The 22,116-nt window shown below is 37.1% G+C and overlaps 1 protein-coding gene and 1 long non-coding RNA gene across 20 annotated transcripts in view; one reads left to right on the top strand and one right to left on the bottom strand.

Moving 5' to 3' along the window:
* The window catches only part of PHF21A (PHD finger protein 21A), a 193,598-nt gene that overhangs the window by 95,299 nt on the left and 76,183 nt on the right, over positions 1 to 22,116 (bottom strand). The window lies entirely within an intron of this gene.
* The window catches only part of LOC119864231, a 50,186-nt gene continuing 40,561 nt past the window's right edge, over positions 12,492 to 22,116 (top strand). The window contains exon 1 of the long non-coding RNA XR_005373480.1: positions 12,492 to 12,569. This is a non-coding gene — a long non-coding RNA (uncharacterized LOC119864231). The remainder of the gene's footprint in view (positions 12,570 to 22,116) is intronic.

Genomic DNA, 22,116 nt, shown 5'->3' with positions numbered 1-22,116 from the left:
CTTTACATACATGGTTGCCAAATTAATTTCAAGAAAGCATAACTCAGATTGATTATATCACATCCTTGGCTAAAAAAAAAAAAACACACAAGAATCATAGGCTGTTACAGTTGGAAAGGGCCCTAGTGGTCCTTGAAACCATCTGCTGAGAGAGAGGGGGAAGGGAAGGTAATGGAGCTGGAGCCTAGAAACAGGAACCCAGAGACAGTCCACAGAACCCAATGAAGATAGAGGCCTGGTTGTATTTAACCTAACTGTTCACACAGACTGCACAGATTCATCATCTTTCTTAAAAAGTTTATAAAAAACATTCATAACAAGGCAGTATACACTTTAAATTGTTTAGTTAGCAGATTCTTTTCTCTTTAGATTAACAAGCCCTCTGAGGCAGGTCAAATCAAAAGGGTTTGGCTGTGATTCTTCCTCTGATTTTGTCTATAAGGCTTAACTGGGATCCCTGGGTGGCACAGCGGTTTAGCGCCTGCCTTTGGCCCAGGGCGCGATCCTGGAGACCGGGATCGAATCCCACATCGGGCTCCAGGTGCATGGAGCCTGCTTCTCCCTCTGCCTATGTCTCTGCCTCTCTCTCTCTGTGTGACTATCATAAATAAATAAAAATTAAAAAAAATATATAAGGCTTAACGGTGTCTGGAAAAGAAAGCAATAATCTTATTTTTTTTTCCCAGAGACTTTATTAACACCATACTCAAAAGCTGAAATTATCCTTAAGTATTAAGGAGTGACACTTGCTCAGAGACTGTGGAAATGGGGTGAGACATAAATGCTTGATTAAAGTTAGGGATACCATTATAGGTCCAAGGTCCTAAACTGGATTGGGTCACAGAATTACCACAATTTCTCCCAATGCACATCTTTTTCTATCCTCTTCCACACCAAAACGAAAATCATAGTTCTAATGGCTGATAGTTTAAATCAAAGACACAACCCAAATGTTAAATGCTGCTTTAAAAAGAAAACTGTCCTCCATCATAAAACTATTAGAACTAAGAAATGAATTCAGCAAAGGTATAGGATACAAAATTAATATACAGAAATCTATTGTATTTCTATTCATTAATAATAGCGAAGTAGCAGAAAATTAAGAAAACAATTCCATTTATAATTGTACTAAAATGAATAAAATAACCTAGGAATAAACTTAACCAACGAAATAAAAGACCTGGACTCTTAAAACTATAAAACACTGATGAAAGAAATCGAAGACAACACAAATGGAAATATATACCATGCTCATGGACTAGAATATTTATTGTCGTTGAAGTGCTCTTCTACCCAAAGCAAAATAAAGATTCAAAACAATCCCTATTCAAAATGCCAGTAGTATTTTTCACAGAACTAGAATAAGCCTAAAATTTATATAGAAAACCACACACAAAAAAAGAAAACCACAAAAGACCCCAAATAGCCAAACCAATCTTGAGAAAGAACAAAGTTGGAGATATGACAATCCCAGATTTCAAGATATACCATAAAAAGTTATAATAATCAAAACAGTGTGGTGCCGGCACAAAATAAAAACATAGATCAATGAACAGAATAGAGAGTGTAGAAATAAACCCATACTTATATGGTCAATTAATCTATAACAAAGGAGGCAAAAATATACAATGGGGAAAGGATAGTCTCTTCAATAAAAGGTCTAGAAAATTGGACAGCTACATGTTAAGAGTAAAACTGAACCACTTTCTTACACCACACACAAAAATAAACTCAAAATGGATTAAAAACCTCAATGTGAGACCTGAAAAACCATAAAACTTCTAGAAGAAAACAGAGGCAGTAATGTCCTTGATATCAGCCTTAGCAACATTTTTCTATCTAAATCTCCTCAGAAGGGAAACAAAAGCAAAGACAAAGTTTTGGGACTACATCAAAAATAAAAGTTTTTGCACAGCGAAAGAAAATATATAAAGAACTTACATTACTCAATATGAAAACAAATCTGATTTAAAAATGGGCAAAGGTGCCTAGGTAGCTCAGTCGGTTAAGCACAGGACTTTTCATTTGGACTCTGGTCACAATCTCAGGCTTGTGAAATGAAGCCCTGCATTGGGCTCCAAGCTGAGCATTGAGCCTGCTTAAGATTCTCTCTCCCCTCCCCCTCTTCCCCTCCCCCACATCTCTCCTCCCTCCTAAAATTTTTTTTTTTAAAGTAAATAAATAAAAAGAAGAAGAAATAGAGTTCTATCTCAATTTTAAAAAGGGGGAGGCAGAAGACCTGAATAGACGTTCTCCCAAAGGAGACATACAGGTACATATGAAAAGATGTTCAACATCACTAATCATCAAGGAAATGCAAATCAAAACCACAGTGAGATATGACCTTACACCTGTCATAATGGCTAAAAACAAAAGGACAAGAGGGACACCTGGGTGGCTCAGTCGTTAAATGTCTGACTCTTGGTTTCTGCTCAGGTCATGATCTCACGGGTCATGAGATCAAACCCCATGGGGGGCTCCATGCTCACGGGAGAGTCTGCTGGAAGATTCTCTCCCTCTGACCCTCCCCCCACACACATGTTCACATCCACACTTGTTCTAATTTTTTTTTTAAAGGACAAGAAACAATAACAAGCATTGGTGAGAATGTGAGAAAAAGGAACCCTCATGTGCTGTTGGTGAGAATATAAATTGGTTCAGTCACTGCGGAAAGGGTATGGATTTTCTTCAAAAAGTTAAAAACAGAAATACCACACAATCCAGTAATTTCAGTAGCGGGTATTTATCCAAAGAAAATGAAAACACTGAGGTGCCTGGGTGGCTCAGTTGGTTAAGCATTTGCCTTTGGCTCAGGTCATGATCCCAGGGCCCTGGACTGAGCTCTGCATCCAGCTCCCTGCTTCTCCCTCTCCCTCTGCTCCTCCTCCTCTGCTCGTGTTCTGTCTCTCACTTTCTCTATCTCAAATAAATAAAATCTTTAAAAAAAATAAGGAAGAAAATGAAAACACTAATTCAGAAAGATATATGTACCCATATGTTTACTGCAGCGTTACCTAGAATAGGCAACATATGGATGTGGTATATATACACAATGGAATATTACTCAGTCACAAAAAAAAAGAAAAACCACATAAGTTCTTGCCATTTGTGAGAACATGGATGGACCTAGAGGATATAATGCTAATTGACGTCAGACAAATGAAGACAAATACCATATGATTTCACTCATGTGGAATTTAAGAAACAAAACAAATGAACAAACAAAGAAAAAAGTGACAAAGAAACAGCTTTAAATACAGAGAACAAACTGACGGTTACCAGAGGAGAAGAGGGTTGGAGGATATGCAATATGGGGAAAGGGAGTAGGAGGTACAGGCTTCTAGTTATGGAATGAGTAAGTCACAGGACTGAAAGGTATAGCATTATAGAATATACAGTCAATGGTATTATAATAGCCTTGTATGGCGATAGATGGTAACCACACTTATGGTGAGCATGGTGTATCCTAAACCTATACAACCATCCAATCTCTATGTTGTACACCTGATACTAATGTAACATCATATATCAACTATACTTCAATTAAAAAATAAAATTTTTTGAAAAGAAAGAAAATTGTCCTAATCTATAAATTTCTTGAAAGGCATCAACGTTTGACTTAAGTAAGTCTAGAGCAATATCCAGTATCCTTAGAATCCTACTACGCCAAATGATGCCAATTTCATAAGACAAGGGGGAAATATCCTTTGACTTCCTATTTGTAAATGTAATAAATTTCACTTGGACTTTTTAAAGAATTCAAAATATTGTGTAATTATTCAACGGCCTCAGAGATAAGCACCGAGGTTTTATTCTTTCTGATGTTTTTCTGATTTTATGTAACAATACTAGGTTTATATATTGAACATTGTTTTGCCCTTATTTTGTTTATTTAACAATGTGTCATGGACATGTTTCTACATCAGTACATGCATCATCCACTTCTTTATCTTAACAACTACACTCATGAATACACCACTCTAACCAATCCTCTACAATGAATGTTTTCAATTTTCCAGTATTATTTTTTTAAAAGATCTTATTTATTTGAAAGAGAGAGAAACAGCATGAGTGGGGAGGAAGGGACAGAGAGAGAAGCAGAATCCCCACTGAGCAGGGAACCTGAAGTGGGGCTCAATCCCAGGACCCCAAGATCATGACCTGAGCCAAAGACAGACCCTTAACCAAATGAGCCATCCAGGTGCCCCTCCAATATTATTTTTAAAAGCTTTAATGAATATTCTTATATCTTTATTCGTTACTGAATCTCTATTAAGAATAAATTTTTAGAAGTTGCTAGGTTAAAAGATAATCCAATTTAGAACTTGTATTCCTATTTCTAAACTGTTTTCCAGAGAAGCTATGTATTATCATCCACAGTGTGTGAACTGCCTACTAGTCTATCCCTCACAAATACATGGACTTGACAACTTTAGAAATTTTTACCAGTTTGATAAGCAAAAAATATTTCATTATTGTACTAACATAATTTTTTTGATCAGTGAAAATATCACTTCATATATACTAGCCAGTAATGGTTTTTTAATATGGCCAATGATTTATATGGGTGTGATTTATATGGGTATTTATACATGTGTCTATGTATGAATATATATATGAATATATACATATGTGTATGTACATACATGTATCTCTAAGAAACAGGCCATTATCCACATCTTTGCATTCCTGTGAGCCCTTCTCTCATTGCATCCCTTTCCTTCTGTGCAAAAGGTAGTTACTGTTCCGAACTATTTTTTGCCACTCTTTTTTTCCCCTTTATACCTTTACCATTTATGTAATTATCTATACACAATGTTTTATTAGTTTTTTTGTATCTTCCATGACTTGTATTTTTTTGCCCAATATTGTGAAATCCTCCACATTGAAACATTTTTCTGTACTTCATTCATTTTTTAAAAAGTAGCAGAGAGTAAAAAAAATAAATAAAAGAAATATAGTATTCCACTGTGGGAATTCACTATAATTCATCTATCTTGTCAAAGGACACTTAAATGGGTTCCTAAATTTATGTTATGATTAACAAGCCTGCTCTGAATATTCTAGTCTAAGAGTGTCTCTACAGATGCACTGTCCAATACAGCGCCTGCTAGCCACATTTGGCTATTGAGTACTTGAAATGTGGCTATTCCAAACTGAGATATGTTCTAAGTGTAAAATATAAACACTAGATTTCAAAGGAATATAAAATATCTCTGGTAAGTTTTAATATTGATTACATGTTGAAATGATAATATTTTAGATATATTTATACCTAAATAAAACATATAGTTAATAAAAATTAGTTAATTAGTTAACATATAGTTAATAAAAACATAATTAAAATTATGAAATAATTAAAATTAATTTCATCTGCTCACTTTTTTGTAATACAGCTACTAGAAATTTTTAAATTACATATACAGCTTCTGTTCTATTTCTATTGGACAGTGTTGCTCTAAAGTATACATTTAGGAGAACTTTTGGGTTATAATGTACATTTATCTTCCAATTTGGTAGAAATACAAAATTGTTTACCAAAGCAGTCAAACCATTTTACATTTCATCCAACAGTTTCTTGCTGCTCTATTCTTGCCAACAGTTGTTGTTGTTGTTGGATATTATGATTTTTGCCAATCTGGCAGAAGCTAAATGGTATCTCTCTAGTTTTTGAATATCATTTCCCTAAATACTAATAGGGTTGATGAAGTTTCATATATTTGTTCATTCATGTTTCCTTCTCTGTGACATACACTAACATTTTTATTTTTGTGAACTGTTAATGCCCACTGCCTACTTTTCTCTTGGGATGCTTGTCCTTTTCTTGGAGATTCCTAAGAACTCTTCATATAAAGACTAAAAACCCTTTGTCAGACACGTGTTGAAAATATTTTTTCTTGGGTTTTTTACTGTTGTTCTTGAAATTTTGTCAATTTTGTTTTACTGCTTTTGCCTTAAAGAAGGTTTTTCTTCTTTTGTTCCTTTATGTTAAGTCTTTCCCCATGTAGTTTCTGGTCTTATCATGCTAAAGAAGGTTTTTTATAGTTTAAGATTTTTTTAAAAAAATAAAACTTGGCTTTCTTCTAATATTTTTGTAATTTTATATTTTATCTCTAATCCACTTTATTTTTATTTAAATTCAATTAATTAACATAGTGTATTATTGATTTCTGTGGCAGAGTTCAGGGATTAATCTACTTTAAATGTATTTTTTTGAGTATCATATGAAATAAGAACAGGCAAAAATTACACTGACTAATCAATTTATCACAAGTCCCTCTGTGGCTAGGCTGTGTTACCCACCTCCTTTTCTTAAGGAAGCCTTCTCACCATTATCCTCCCCACAATGCACGTGTGCGCACACCCACACTCATCCACAGAAACCAAGATGTAGTCAATGCAGGAGCTTATACTACCTTGTCTCCTTTGATGGTGGGCAAACATGCGACTCCAGCCACACCAATCAAAGTACTTCCTGAGGGATTTTCAACATGGAGGTAAAGGTGGAGAACGCTTTTCTTCAAAAAGTGACAGTTCTGAGCCTGAAAACTGCTATAGGTTACATTCTCTGCCACACACAGTCTACAGTAGGAGAAAATGAAGCTGAGACATAAGATGTAATAAGAAGAATATTTTAGCAGCCTTTGAGTCTGTAAGGACTGAAAAAGTTTGCTGCTTATTGCATTCCTGAAGCTTAGTTGCTCAGCCATTCCTCCCATTCACCGATACTTTAAAATTCTTACAATAAATCCTCTTTTTGGCTTAAGCTAGTTTGAGTTGAGTTTGTAATTTGCAATCAAAACAGTTCTGACCAGTTTAAGGATCTCACCTGATATTTTCCTTAAAGTAGAGGGTCAAGTGTTCTAATACCACTTATCAAATAATCCATCTTCCTCTATCTCATTAAATTCCAATTTATATGAAAGTTTCATTTTTGAGTTTGTTTTGTTCTGCTGATCTGTTTGTTCTTGCCAGCATCACACTGTTTCACCTATTAAAACTTTCTAGTATGTTTTGACTCTGGCAACTAATTCATTCACTACACATATTTGCTGAATACATTACATTGTGCTAGACACAGAGAATATCCCCTTGAATAAACAGATGATGTCCTGACTCTCATGGAGTTTAAAACTAGAAGTAAGAAAGGATGAATAGTGACATTAAAATATAATGAATGTTAGGTTAAAAGGAATAGTATGCAGTAGGTGAATATCCAACAGTTGGACCTGACCTGATCTAGAGGTCAGGGAAGGCCTCCAGGATGATATGCTTTTTTCAAAGAGACATGAAAGATACATATGAATTCATCAAGCTGGGAAGAAAAAGTGCCTTAGTAAGTTCAAAGGCGTGGAGATGCCCCAAAATGGCTGCTGTTTGAAATGAAAGAGAGTGAATGAAAAGAGGTTGGAAAAAGTGAGTATCATACAGGTTTTTAAGACATTCTGGGATTTTTGTACTTGGCCCTAAGAGCAAAGACATTGAGGCATCTTAAGCCATGATTCTGATTTGCATTTTTGAAGACCTACCCCTAGCTACAGTAATTGGAAGGGATGAAGACTGGAAGCAAGGATAGCCACACAGAGGCTCTCAATAAGCCAGCCAAGAGATGATGGCATGGACTAAAGCAGTGATTATGGAAAGAGGATACTTAGGATATTAGGTCCTGGCAGGACCTAATGACTAAATTTTGGGAATGAGTGAAAGAGAACAACTAAGGCTGCCTCTCAGAGTCAAAAAGAACTTTCAGGCTTCAGGCTTGATTATTACAGCAGATAGTAGTAACATTTACAATAAGGAACATCATGGAAAACAGGTGAAGAAAATGAGTTCAAGCTTGGGACACACACTGAATTTGACTAGCCTGTAGGACATTCCAGTGAAGTTGTTCAGTAGCAGCTGGATTACAGGTCTGGGCCAGAAATGTAGCATTCCCTATCTTTTCCAAAGTTTCCCTGGCTATATTTGGGTGAACTTTAGAATCAATCTGTCACATTCCCCAAAATATCCATTGGAATTTTGAATGGAAGAATACTAAATTCACAGATTTCAGGAGAATTAGCTTCTTTAAAAAAACTTCGAATCTTTCCATCCAGAAAGAAGGTGTAGATCTTCATTTATTCAAATTCTTTTATATCTCAAAGTAAAAATAAAGGTATGGGTATTATACATTTTCTTATTAAATTTATTTGTTTTGAAAGATTACTTGCTTTTGTGACTAACTTTTCCCATTATTGTTTTCTCAAAGGATACGACTGATATAAACGAAAGTTCTTGATTTTGACTTTACCTTGTATATGGCCACCCTCCTAACTGTTATTACATGTAACAACATTCACTGACTTTCCCTAGTTTCTCTAGGTAGACAATCAAATCCTCTGCAAATAATGACAATAAACCTCTATTGTTCCAATAGGGCTTTTCATTTTCTTTTCCTATGTTGTATTATCTAAAATATCCAGAATAATCTCTTGTTCCTTGGTCAGTATCACTATTAGATTGTTAATTCTGTCTATCTTTTTCAAAGAATCAACTTTTGTTTACTGATTCTTTAATTCTGACTTAATTCAGTTGGAGTGCATCCAACCGAAATTTTTCAAACATACAATTTCTCAGAAAGGGTATGTGAACAGTACACTTTGTGAGACCAAAAGCGTCTTTTACCCTCTCACTCACATTATTCCTTTCCTAAATATAAAGTTCTAGTGTCACAATCCTGTTCCCTCAGAATGCTATTAAGTGCCACTATCTCCTAGCATTCAGAGCTGTTGATAAAAAAATGTCACCCTTATCTGAGTCTCATTCCTTTATAAGTAACTTTTCTGGTTGTTGTTATTAAACACTGAGAAGTTTGGGTTATTTTTCTCCTTATTTAAGAACTTAAAATTTTTAGTGATAAGATGATCTTTTCTCCCCCCAAATAATCTTACCTGATGCTAAGAGCTTGATCCCAAGATCTAGGGCTTTATTTTGCAGCTCAGTAATTTTTTCTTCTGTAATTTAATCTTCGGTTTTCTTTTGAAACTCCTATTATTTATATATTAAATCTCTTCAACCTGATCTCCATGTTTATTTTTTTATATTTTCCATCTCTCTAGCTCTTCACTATGTTATACAATTTCTTCTTCCTCTTCCTCTTCTTCTTGTTCTTCTTTTAAAGATTTTCTTTATTTACTCATGAGAGACAGAGAAGCAGAGACACAGGCAGAGGGAGAAGCAGGCTCCCAGGAAACCCGATGTGGAGCTCGATCCCAGGATCCCAGGATCATGCCCTGAGCCGAAGGCAGACGCTTAACCGCTGAGCCACTCAGGTGTCCCTTGCAGAAATCCATTTTGTTATTCATCTCTCTGCTGAGTTTACTGTAGAATATTCCTATTTAATTCTTTCAAAAACTATTTATTGAGTGCCTACCATGTGCAAGATACCATTCTAGGTTCTTGAAGGAGGTAAAGGAGTTAGCTTTGTGACTATATAAAGAATTTACCACAGGGAGAGAATGGCCATTATAAAGCCTGGAGGTTGGGAGCAGCCCCAACACATTCAAAAAACAACAAGGTGGCTGGAGTAGATAGAGTAGAAAATGCAGACAAGCCCTGAGGTTTTACTGGACCACTGCAGACACCTGACTTTTTATTCTGGGGGTAAGAAGGATAGCCTGTTTTTGTTTTACCAATGAAATAATATCTTCTCAAACCTCACTGAGAATTCTAATGAAAAATTTAAAAACTTATCTCCCATTTTCTTGCATTGGCTGTTTAAGTAGGGGTGGGGTGGGGAAATTTGTTTTGTTTTGATTGCTCAGCTTCATTCCCCATTTTCAAGCTGCTGATTTCATATAACTGGTCATTTCTTCTTATCTGCTTATACTTCCAAATCAAGTTTTAGCTAAAACCAACTAATTTTTGGCCATGAAAGTCCAAAGGGCTTTGTCCCAGGCAAAATGAAGGTGTGGGTAAGTCTGAGAACAGATAAGTTACAAGGCCCATCTTGAAGGAAGCAGTTCACTCTAATTTTTATTAGATATTAATTCTTAGGAAGCATGCACGGTTAGCATGGAGAGTTCTAACTTAAACTTAGAGACCTATATGCTAATCATCACACTCATCATCTGAGTCAATATCTTAAAAATCAGGGTAGGTACCAGGCTCAACACAGATCTCAAAGACCGAATTCAGTTCTGTGTTTCATTCCTCAGTAGTAAAGACAAAAGGTCAAGATTATAAAGAGCAAACTAAAATTACAGATCACTATCAAGATCTCAGTCAAAACTGCACAATCTGCAGCTTTCTAGAGTCCTTGACTAAAGTCAGAGAAAATAATTTTAAAATTTTCCTGTGATTAAAAATATCTGCATGAATGAAAAATACCGAGTGCTTATCAATCTGTTTCCTTTTCTGCCGCTTCCCAAGACTTTCAAGCAACACATCTATGGGAAAAAAAAAAAAAGCCCTCAAATAAGTTTACTATTATTTGATATGAACAGCATTTTTTTTTTTTTTGGAAAAGAGATTAGGTCTTTTATAAGCCTAAAGCACATGTAACTGAAAATGTTCCAGTAGGAGAATTTAACCTTCCAAGTCTTTTTGTGCTGGCTTCTGAGTATGAACTCTGCCAGATATAACAGGGTTACTAGACGTGGTTTCTTCTGAACAACCTCTGGCAGTAATCCCAAGTGACTTTTCACTAGACTCTTGTATTTTAGTGGGTAGAACATAATACAAGTCACATAGGAAATGGAATTTCATTAAATACAGTGGTCCCACCTCAGTGGAAGAATGGAGGCAGGGTGAGGTGGTGGTGGAAGGAAAGATCTACACTACAGAGTGATAATACTACTTATAGTTACAAACAAAGAAAAATACTATGTTATGCAGACTATAAAATAAATGTTTTAGGGATTCTTTAATCCCAAAATAATTTAGCAGCCTATAAATAGAAGAGACGATGTCTGAATATTGATTTTTAAAAACTAGGGAGAAGTAAAGGTTTGGAGCTCTGCAGCCTTGTCCAATCTAAGAGGACTTTGAGAGCAAAATAGTTGGATTATTCATTGTGGTATAGAAAATTAGGGTTTAGCAACTAACACGATCTAATATATGAAAAATAAGTATATATGCTGAAGGACTGCATTAAGAGGTCCTGCTGTAAACAAATACTTGCTTACAGTTCAGTCCTGAAGTATCTTATACAAAACTACATACCATGCTGGGGAGTGGAAGGTTTTGTGTATGTTCAAGTTTAAACACCACTGTGGTTTTTCTTTTAGCTGATTCTCTCTCATGAATTGATCATTTAAATAATAAAAACTCAGGAATATCTCCCCCTTTCCTCCTGAGTTAAATTTAATCTATTCACCCTTAGAAGTACACTGACAGAGCTTATAGGACACTACACACACACACACACACACAAAACACACACACGCGCGCACACACACGCCCATTCAAAAGATGAAGGTTTTTGATCTAGCCAGAGTAAGAATTTCCTAGGTTGGTCCCATCTTTTGTCAGTGTACTAGATTTGAACATGACTATACACAGTAAATAGGTCATTCTTGCCGACTTCTCATGCTGAAGATGATACAGTGAGCACTAGACACATGAACTTATCTCTCTCTTTCTCTCTCCTTGAAACATGTACAAAGATCCAACCTCCTACTCTCCCTCTTTTCTCCATCATGTCTTTCTTCACCAACCACCCCGCAAAATAGTCTCATTTTTTTATATAGTCCTTTTTATTTTTTAAGTAGTCCTATTTATTTATTTATTTATTTATTTAAATTTTTTTATTTATGATAGTCACAGGAGGGGGGTGCAGAGACACAGGCAGAGGGAGAAGCAGGCTCCATGCACCGGGAGCCCAACGTGGGATTCGATCCCGGGTATCCAGGATCGCACCCTGGGCCAAAGGCAGGCGCTAAACCACTGCGCCACCCAGGGATCCCGCAAAATAGTTTCAAACACAGAAGCAGAACTGGTCATATGCTTAAAAACTCCATTTTCTCAGGATGCCTGGGTGGCTCAGTGGTTGAACACCTTCTTTTGGCCCAGGCTGTATCCTGGAGTCCTGGGATTGAGACCCACATTGGGCTCCCTGCATGGAGCCTGCTTCTCCCTCTGCCTGTGTCTCTGCCTCTCTCTGTATCTCTCATGAATAAATAAAATCTTAAAAAAAAAAACCCTCAATTTTCTCAACACACACATATGGTTTTTAGAACACACAGTAAAAGTCACTAAGAAAGAAAAAAAGTCAGGAGGATGGAAAGAGAAGTCGGTAATAAATGAGATCTTAGAAACATCTGGCATGTACAGAGAAAGTACTGTTAACAATGATTTGAATGTTGTGGTTACTTCTTTTGAGCAATAACATTTTTGCTGCACACTACTAAACACATATTATTTTTTAGTCATCTGGGTCAAATTTATCTTGGAAACATCAACCAAAGGGTTAATCTGAAAGTTACAAGTCTCTTTTCTTTGGTTCCAATTATAGGCAGGGCCAAGATCACCTGCTTCTTTCAGGGGAAGTGTGATCTACTTAGTGAAGCACGCATGTCAGGATTCCAAAGGTACAGATTCTGCTCAATTTGCTGCTTTATAAGCATATCTAATACATGAAGATCCAGATTTAAAATAAATTGGGAAGAATTTGTTTTTATTTTTATAACCTTTTATTTTGTAAAATTTCAAACATACATATAGTATTATTCAAATAGTACAATGATCCCTTCAAATACCTATATATCCTTCCACCTTCCTCTGAATCATCATGTATCTTTTTTCCTCATGAACAACCTGAAAGTAGTCAAGAGGACTTTAATCCTTAACATATTTCAGTAGCAGGCATCTCTATTACAAAAAGGCTTCTGTGCCTAATAGTAAAGATGTACCCTGGAATTCTTTAAATTTCTGTACTAAGAGATCTCTGATAACAGGATTCATCCAATTTATTTTTTAAATCCTGTAAGTCTATTTATTAAAAATAGCAATTTACCCTACTATATTTAATATGTTTTGAGATTTACAGAACAATCTTCTGGAACATAATTAGTGTCTATGGAGGGTAAACAATAATTCCTCAGAACTGCCAGTTCAATAATATTTTGGTATTTTTCAGGATGCCAGGCAACTAAATGTAGTCCATATCATTATGATAAAAGCAAATACATCTTGGGCCTGTGGGAGAGCCACACAACCGGCCATATCCCTCAACAGGGCATATTCCAGATTTTGAGAGATACCTAAAAAGCTTTCAGGTAATGACCTAAACAAGTCTTTGGACATTTTAAAGCAAGAGTCAGAATTTGACGGTGATCAAGAAGATCCTAGAAGAAGCCACATTAGTCTGTGTGATCAGCACAATCTACAAAAATCCATCACCACCTAGCTGGTCTAGGGTAAGGTACAGAACAGGCCATGGATACATTGTAAGATTAGACTGAAACCATTGATTCAGTTTTGCAAATCCTGAGGAACTGAAGGAGGAAACTAGTGTAATGTATAACATTTCTCCTGACCAAGTAATTTGAACTCTTTCAATCTCACCTATGTCCTATAACTAAGACATGGTAATCAGGATCTCCAGAAATTTCCCCTTCTTCTAGTACCTCCTATTATTCTAATTCTCCCGTTCTCATCCTACCTCCTGCTCTTCCTCCTTTCCATAAAAGATATTTACATTCTTAATTTTGTGAGGAAAAACAGAACACTCAAGTTTAAAATGCTATTTGGGTCCCTTAGACGTAAGTTACCCAAATCAATATAAAGTACACTTTATATAATCATTAAGCTGAAATAAGAGTAAGAGTCAAAACCTACCAATGATCCCATTTTATCCAAAGACTTCTTTTGAAAGTTAGCATATTTAAATCAAGGGAAAAAAACAAATTTATGCAATTGTGGAATTTATTCTGAAATACTGTGCATCTGAAGACAGGCTACTACTGTTTACTTATATTATCACTTTTATCATTCATCTACACATAGAAGATTTTTCTCAAATTAATCCTTTCTGGTTAACATATTATATTCTACATCCATAAAAGCAAATGGAAAGGCAAATAAAGCCCATATCATAGTCTATTAGCTATTAATATCTGCAACGCTCTCTCCTTCCAATGGCCTAGTGAAGCCTTGGCCCCTGAAGTGATAAAGATGAGCTCTGCCAAACTATTCCCCAGCTCTAAAGCAGTATTAACACGTTACAAAGTGCCAAAAGGGCCATTAAAAAAAAAAAAAGTGACCCACTTTTAGAAGTCAGCAGCTTTTTCCTTCTGGTGAAGTATGAATATTTAAATCAGGCAGACAAGTCAAGGAGCAAACATTCCATCCTGAATGCAATGCGTGCAACTCCAGTTCAGAGCTGAAAGAATCCCACTGTCATATACCAACATGGAAATGAATGCTCACTTAGGGCTCCAGAAGGGCAGCTTTCTAATCATTTTACTGCCTTTCAGACTTCAAATTCCAGATTTGGATGTGAGGGCAGAAAACAGTAAAAGATGGATCACAGCAACTCCTTTAAATTATATACTTAATGATTTATATCAGGCATAATATAATTTAATTTGTAGTAAATCAAGCAAACTGATGAAAGGTTAGGTTTGTGGTTATAACAGCTGTAAATCTGTTTTTACCTTCATGATATAGTAACAATACATAAGAGGAGTACTCCATTTGAGACAATGGTAAACCCATCATAATAAAATTGACTAGAATCAAGTTTCAACCTAAGTACTACTGTTTAAATGAGATAAATAATAGCAACTATCAATATAACACAAGATACAGAAAAATGAACTGGAAAATAAATCAAACTGCTATTCAAAAGCCTACCTACATTACAGCTATAGGTTCTCTTTGGTTTTACTGAGAAGACATTATTAAATGAAATATAATTTAAATAGGTGGAAAAATAACTATCAGAAACTCATATTAAGGTAAAAGATATAACTGGAAATTTTAGGGTCATCTGTTCCTACTCAAATCTATAATTATAATTTACAACAGAAACTCCCAATCTTTACACTGCCATGGCCTCCTGGACTACTACCTCCCCAACCCTCACCACTCCCATTTGGATCTCATTTATCTTTCAAACAGAGTTTTTCTAAGTAACAGCCTGTGCAACTTATCCTAAGTAAATGTAGGATTTTTATTCCTTCAGGCAACCCCAGATGAAGAAGCAATGCTATAAATCAATTTTGCTTCTGCAACAGCTATCCAAACTCTTTTAAACATTAAACCTGCCCTTTCACTCACAAACATTTTCATTTGTAAACAAACAGGCCAAGATTTCACAATTAGGAACAAAATTCCTTTTAAGGAAGAAAACCCTGCTCTCTTAACTATAGACATTACTCCTTTCTACGAGATAGAGAATTGATTTAGTTCCCTATGTTGTTTTAGCAACACAAGCAAACAAAAAAAAGCAAACAGGCCAATGAAATCTTATTTTCTCCAAATACAAACACATTCCACCCCTCAAATGCTAAAGCATTTTATAGGTGCTAATCAAAGATCACAAAGGCAGGTACTGATCAAGTCTAGTTGCAGGCAAGGAACACTGTAGTCAATCAAAGCCTCTGAGTACCAGGCTCTAGCATAACAACTGAATCTCAATCTGGTTGGTTTGTTTCCCAACACTTATGAAAAATTTTTAGCATGCAGCAAAGTTCTTATGTTTGCTCTTATGTATCAATCATGTTCATTGCTCTATCCTTGCCCTGGTTCACAGGATTCCTCTGACTGAGAATACTTCCATTCTCTCTGCCTTTCTGGACCCAAGTCCCACCTGGGTTCCCAAGCCTTCCCCTGCCCTCTCTCTTCTCATTATCTATACCACATACTGACTTTTATTATATGGTGTCCTGTTCTGCCATGTGTTTATTCCCTTCTTCCTACTAAAGATCATAAGCATTAGCACACATATTAGACATTAACACAAAGGAAAGGCTGAAAAAACATTTTCTGGTTGATAGATTTTTTATATTAAATATACCCAGTTAAAATTTGTTGAGGGGAGTCAGGACGGGTGGAGAAAAAAACAAGAGAGATTGCCTGGTACGTTTTTAAAAGTCCATTATTACCCTGGCTTGATTACTTGCTATATTGTACCCAACTAAACAAGCCAAGAATTAGACAAAATTTATTCAGAGCTTCTTAAATAACCATTTTAGGTCCTAGTAAACAGAATTACAAGAAAGAGCCAAAGCACTACAAAGCATTTTTAAAAAGAATAGTTGGAAATCAAGATTCTCTCTCTGCACGTTTAATGAAAAAGGGCACAGGCCCAACTTCAAAGGAAATCTCTGTTATTCTCTACAATGTACAGATTACTAGACTTTTAGAAAGCCCTACTCTCACCTTCTGTCACTTGCTTGATCCCTTCATGCTGCAGAGGATATGGCAGCCACATGTCTTGGGAAGAAGACTCTGGTCAAGGTTTACCTTCTTGGAATGTGGTCACCACAGAAATAAGGAGAAATTCCTCTTTGGACTGGACTCAATGATCCATGAGTGCACCACTGACTGTTCTCTTGCTCAGAAAGATAAAACACCATATTAAAACTCAATATATTTGGGGAAGAAAAGATAAAAACACAAAAAGGGTCTGTCTTATCTTCAGAAATGCAATTCTCAGCTTTGTGAGCTCTGGCATTCAGTTTAGCCAGATTACCAAGCTTATTTAAAAGCTGAAGGCTTTGCCCCAACTTCATCTTTTGCTATTTTCAGGGTTTGTTTCCACGAATACGCCTGAGCTTGTGTACATTTGCTTCACCCAATTCACACACTTCAGTGAACAGCGGCAGCAGAAACTAAGGTCCACAGCAGGAGGTTTAATTAACTGTACACAGGGCAGTGCCCACAGTACTGGGGCCAACTCCCCTGAGGTAGCACACCAACAAGGCTAATATGCAAGGAAAATCCACTTCTGCTGGGGTGGGGGGGAGTGTCCCCATCAAGGAGGATACCAATACAACAAAATATGAATAACCAAAAAAAAAACAAAAAACCCCGCAACACACTCAAACTCAAAAACTTTGCCAGGACAGTCTCAACAGGAAAACCAGTTTCTTTGAACACAAAGAGAAAAGCCAGAATTCAGTGTTTTCCAGTGGATGGGTCAGGTTTACTCTGCTTTCTAATGGGTTATTAGAAACCACTCTAAGGCAGTCTCACACAGACCTTTCTAATCATCTTACACGTTCCCTTCATATAATATTCTTTGTCAGGAGGGTTGGTAATGGGATTAAGCCATAAGACCAAAACAATATTAAATTATGATGGCAGTGGTAAAGATCTAGGTTGTAATCCAGATGGTAAATGAGCTTTCTACATGTAGACACACTGTAAAACTCAACGACTTGGAAGGAAGTCTGCCTTCACTCTGTGAAGAGTGTCTGGACAAATGAGAGTAGTTTCCAAAGACTCATCAAAGATTTCTCCTGTCTACACAGCAGGACACACAGTTGGCACTGCTCCCATAGTGAATACTGAAGTCAAAAGTGTATATTCAGGAATGTTGAACTGTTTTCTAGTCTAGATCAAGGATGACATAGATCAAAATAAACAACTTTATCCTCAATAAAGTTTAAGCTGATCTACAGTGATTCAGGAGGGCTATACAAGCATTTTTTCATGTTTAACAAGTGACAAACCCATAGAGAATAAATGTAATTGGCCAAATAAATATCACCAGGGGCAAATAAATGAGCCATCAGTATAGCATAAACCCAGCCTGAGATGAAGGCTTCAGGCAAGTTACTCCACCTCTCTGTGTTCTAGCTCCTCTAATACCAGGTCCCTATGTAACTCATAGGGATGGCAGGAAGTTTAATTTGATAATGTCTGTAAAGTGCTTTGAGCTCCTTAGAGAAAAGTGATACAAGTGGTTATTACATCCCACTCAGGTTGTGAGGTTGTGCAACATTAAAAAAAGAGAAAAACAACTCTTTGATAGTTTAGATAGTTTATGAAGAATTTTTATAGCCTGACAAGACACTTTATAATCGTCTTTTATTAGTCTTTATTACATGCCCAGGAGATAGGAAACATTCCTAGTTCCCTCTTCTACATAAAGAAACCAAGACAGTGACTTTTGAGTTGGGAGGCGTTCTTATCTCCATTTTCTAGATATGGAAAGCAAGTCAGGAAGGTGAGTGGCTTTTCCAGTCACATTCAAAAGGTGAGAGAGTTAAGCATAATTAAGAATCTGGAAAACATCAAGGGTCACTACTGTGTTCTTTGAAACCCTGACATTGTTCTGACAAGAGTGCAGTGACTAGGAAAACTGTGCTCTACCATTTACTCGTATAATCTTAAAAGAAGTTACTTTTCCTTTATGTGTGTCACTTCCATCTGGGGTTCAGTGGGGATTAAATTACATAAAGTATGGGCAAGCAATGACACACAGTGCAAATAAGTTATTACCTTTATTACATCTCAATATTCTGGAGAATATGTGTTCTCCTAACCTCCACAACTTTAGGAAAGACAATTCAGTGCCCTCAGACTAAATGAAATATGTGATAATAATTTTAAAAATAGTTTTATTGAGATATAATTCATACATCATACAATTCACTCATTTAAAGTATACAGTTCAATGGCTTTCAGCATATTCATAGATTTGTGCAACCATCACCATAATCAATTTTAGAACATTTCGTCACCCCAAAAAGAAACTCCAAACACATCAGCAGCCACTACCCATTCCCATTACCCCATCACCCTCTCTCACTCATATGCACATGCACCTCTCCACCCTAGGCAGCCATTAATCTGCTTTCTATCTCTATAGATTTGTATATTCCAGACATTTAATCTAAGTGGAATCATAAAATACGTGGCCTTCTGTGACTAACTTCTTTCACTTAGCAAAATGCTTTTGGGATTCATGCATGTGGTAGCATGTACCGGCACTTCATTCCTTTTACTGCCAAACAATAATCCATTGTATGGGTATATCACATATCATTTAACCATCTATCAGTCAATGGGTTCTTTCCACTTTTTGGCTATCATGAACAGTGCTGCTATGAATATCTGTGTAAAAGTTTGGTTTGGACATATGTCTTTTTTTTAAAAAGATTTATTTATTTTATTCAGAGAGAGAGAGAGAGACTGAGAGGCAGAGACACACACAGGCAGAGGGAGAAGCAGGCTCCATGCAGGGAGCCCGAGATGAGACTCGATCCTGGGTCTCCAGGATCACATCCCAGGCTGCAAGTGGTGCCAAACCGCTGCGCCACCGGGGCTGCCCTGGACATAGGTCTTTGCTGCTCTTGAATATATACCTAGGAGTAAAAACCCTGAGTCACGTGGTAACTCTATGTATATTTAAGATTCTGAAGGACTGCCAGGCTGTTTCCTGAAGTGGCTGCACCATCACACATCCCCCCCCCCAAGAAGTGCTTGAGGAGAAAGAAACTGAAGGGGGACCACAGCAGGGAGACCATGAACTGGTGCCTGCTCAGGGAGCAGTTAAACTAGCCCTACATGGTGACAATTTGTATTCCTGACAACAGGAATGAAAATGCTTCATATCAAGTTTCAGAAGGAAGAAATTAGCTGTTGGGATATCGTCCTCCTTTTTTCCCCTCTTTGCGTAAGCCCAGGCTAAGGCCAAGAGTACATAAACAGCTTTTTACATGCAGACTAATGCTGCTCCTATCTCTACTAGAAAGTAATAGAAAGTAGTACAGAACTTGCAGAACAAGGCTTTAAAAAACCCTCTATCATCTCTCAGATCCAGGTGGTAAGATAATGTTGCCCTTTTGAGTCTCTAGGATCGGTATGCAAAATTTATGAAATTTGGTATGCCAGGCCCTCACCATTCCCTTCAGTGCACCAGGCTAAGCCCAGCCCAAATACATACGTTCAACACAGGTCAAGCATACGCTAGCTCCAGCACAGTGTATTCCTGTACAGTGGCATCTGCAAGCCAAACAGAACTGGTAGAGGGAAACAGATGGCTTCTAAAAGGGGAAGAGAAGAAAAACAGAAGGTCAGGTAGGAAAGGGTGGGGGAAAGAAGGGACTGGAAAGAGGATAAGAGAAAGGAGAAGCATATTTTCTGGTTTTGCTCTTCCCACCTGTCACAGCACTCTCCTTGCTGGTTGCCAGCATGCTCCCTTGCAAACACAGCTGCAAGTGACAAAGAGCAGCCACTGTCCTACTCAGGGGGTCCCTTCCATGTTCCATACTGTAAACTGTACTGAAATGCCAACAGCTTACAAGAAAGGGAATTACACACCCATTAAAGCCACGAGCAGCAAACTGCTGCCTATAGCCAAAAAATTAGCATTGAGACCCACAGGTTCCCTACAAAATAACATAAGACTACCCAGAAAACATTAAAAAGCAACAGAATCAAAAGATTAAGCGCTTAAAGATGCAGCTTATTTTAATTTTGTAGATTTGTCAGACCTTATGATTAACTCAATCAGCATAAGATGGCATTGTGTCATATATTTCACATAGACACCACATGTTCAGTATGCTATGGGGCTCCACTCTTTTACAATTAAAGGAAAATTAGCAAATCTTTCCCCAGCAGAGTTAGGGATTGCCACTAAAGATTGCCAGTGGAGGGAAATGCTTCACACCAAATTTTAGAAAGGAGAGACACTGGCTCTTGGGGGCATTTTTTTCTCTTTCTCCCCAACTTTCCAAGGCCTAAGCCAAAGCTGAGGCAAAGGGAATATAAGCAGCTTTTTACACACAGACTAATGTTGCCAGCAGAGTTCCAGTGGCCTTGCTCACTGCAGGAGAAGGCGTAGTGACTAATACCGCTGGGTCTTGTTGAAGAAAAGTAGCTGGCTTCCTTTGATCAACTGAGTGGTGTGCTGATCAGTGTGATTTCCCTGTTCTGCTGACTGTGAGCGTGTTGGGGAGAGCAGGAGAGCTGGCTTCTGAGAGGCCCATGCAGGGAAGCAAATTCCATAGCTGCCGAATCACAGAAAGCAACAAAAAATAAAAGAGGGCTGAACTGGAAGCAGACACCTTAATTCTGCCAGCATGTTACTTACGGATATAAGGATCTCTAGGAGGGCAATGAAGTAGGTGCTTCTAAATCTCTAATTCTGACTCTAATTCATCAGTTGTAGTACTATACATAACTGTTCAACACCATATTCAAGACCAGATTCCAAGCTCCTGAAACCATCATTCTGAAACATTTTAATCATTTTGTCTTGATTGGGGGCAGGGGGAGGAAAAAAAGGAATTAAGTTTTTTTAAATTAAATTTGAAAAAAAAAACAAAAAAAACAAAAACCCCCACAAAACCAGGAACTCATCAGCGTAGTTTTTGAGACAAAGGAAGTATGTCCAGCACCTGAGTGTGTGTGTGTGTGTGTCTGTGCAGGACTACAGAAGCATATCTCTCCTATCTGCCAAAGAAACAGCTGTTAGAGTAACAGAAATTAATCTGCTTATATGCTATTTAGATTTTTTTCCCTAGTAAACTGCAAATTTTACCTAAAAATAAATACAGCAGTCTCCTAGTTCTCTGTTCCATTCAGTTACTACTGAGAACCACTTCTGTAAGTTTCATTATCGGATTGTACTTCTTCCTAGGGAACAACAGCAAAACGTAGTTTTCTAAAAGCAAATGACTTCTTCCAAAAAAAGGTAACTTTCCATCTTTAAAGTTTTAATTCTTGACAAATGGAGTCTGTGATTTCTTACACTAGATTCTAATCGTTGCTGCTTTAAGAGTAAATAGTCAATTGCAAATTGAGCAAATTGCTTTGGCTATCCTAGCACCAGAAATGAAATGGATTAGGTCAGCAGGTGGCATGTCATTTCAGGGCTGCCTGGGGGCCCAAAATACAGTTAGGTCATTTTTATTCTGGTGACAGCAGGAATGAAAACCAGAGCATTTAACATTACCTCCCGCCTCTACTCTCATAGAAGAGTTGACAGAAGCCCCTAAGCCTACATATCCAGCATCTAGGCTGCTTCTAGGGCCTTCGAAGACACCCAGGTTGAAGCTGCCCAAGATAGCTGGGACAGGATACTGGGACTTTGGTCCTAAGAGACACAAAGCTTCTTTTCCACACAAAGTGAACTCTCTTTAATCATTTTTAAGCACATCAATGTGCATTCTATAG

The sequence above is a fragment of the Canis lupus genome, chromosome 18, assembly GCF_011100685.1.
Source record: "Canis lupus familiaris isolate Mischka breed German Shepherd chromosome 18, alternate assembly UU_Cfam_GSD_1.0, whole genome shotgun sequence".
In the NCBI taxonomy this organism is placed as follows: Eukaryota; Metazoa; Chordata; class Mammalia; order Carnivora; family Canidae; genus Canis; species Canis lupus.
Note: the sequence above shows the minus strand (reverse complement) of the source record. Positions and strands in the feature narration are given on the sequence as shown.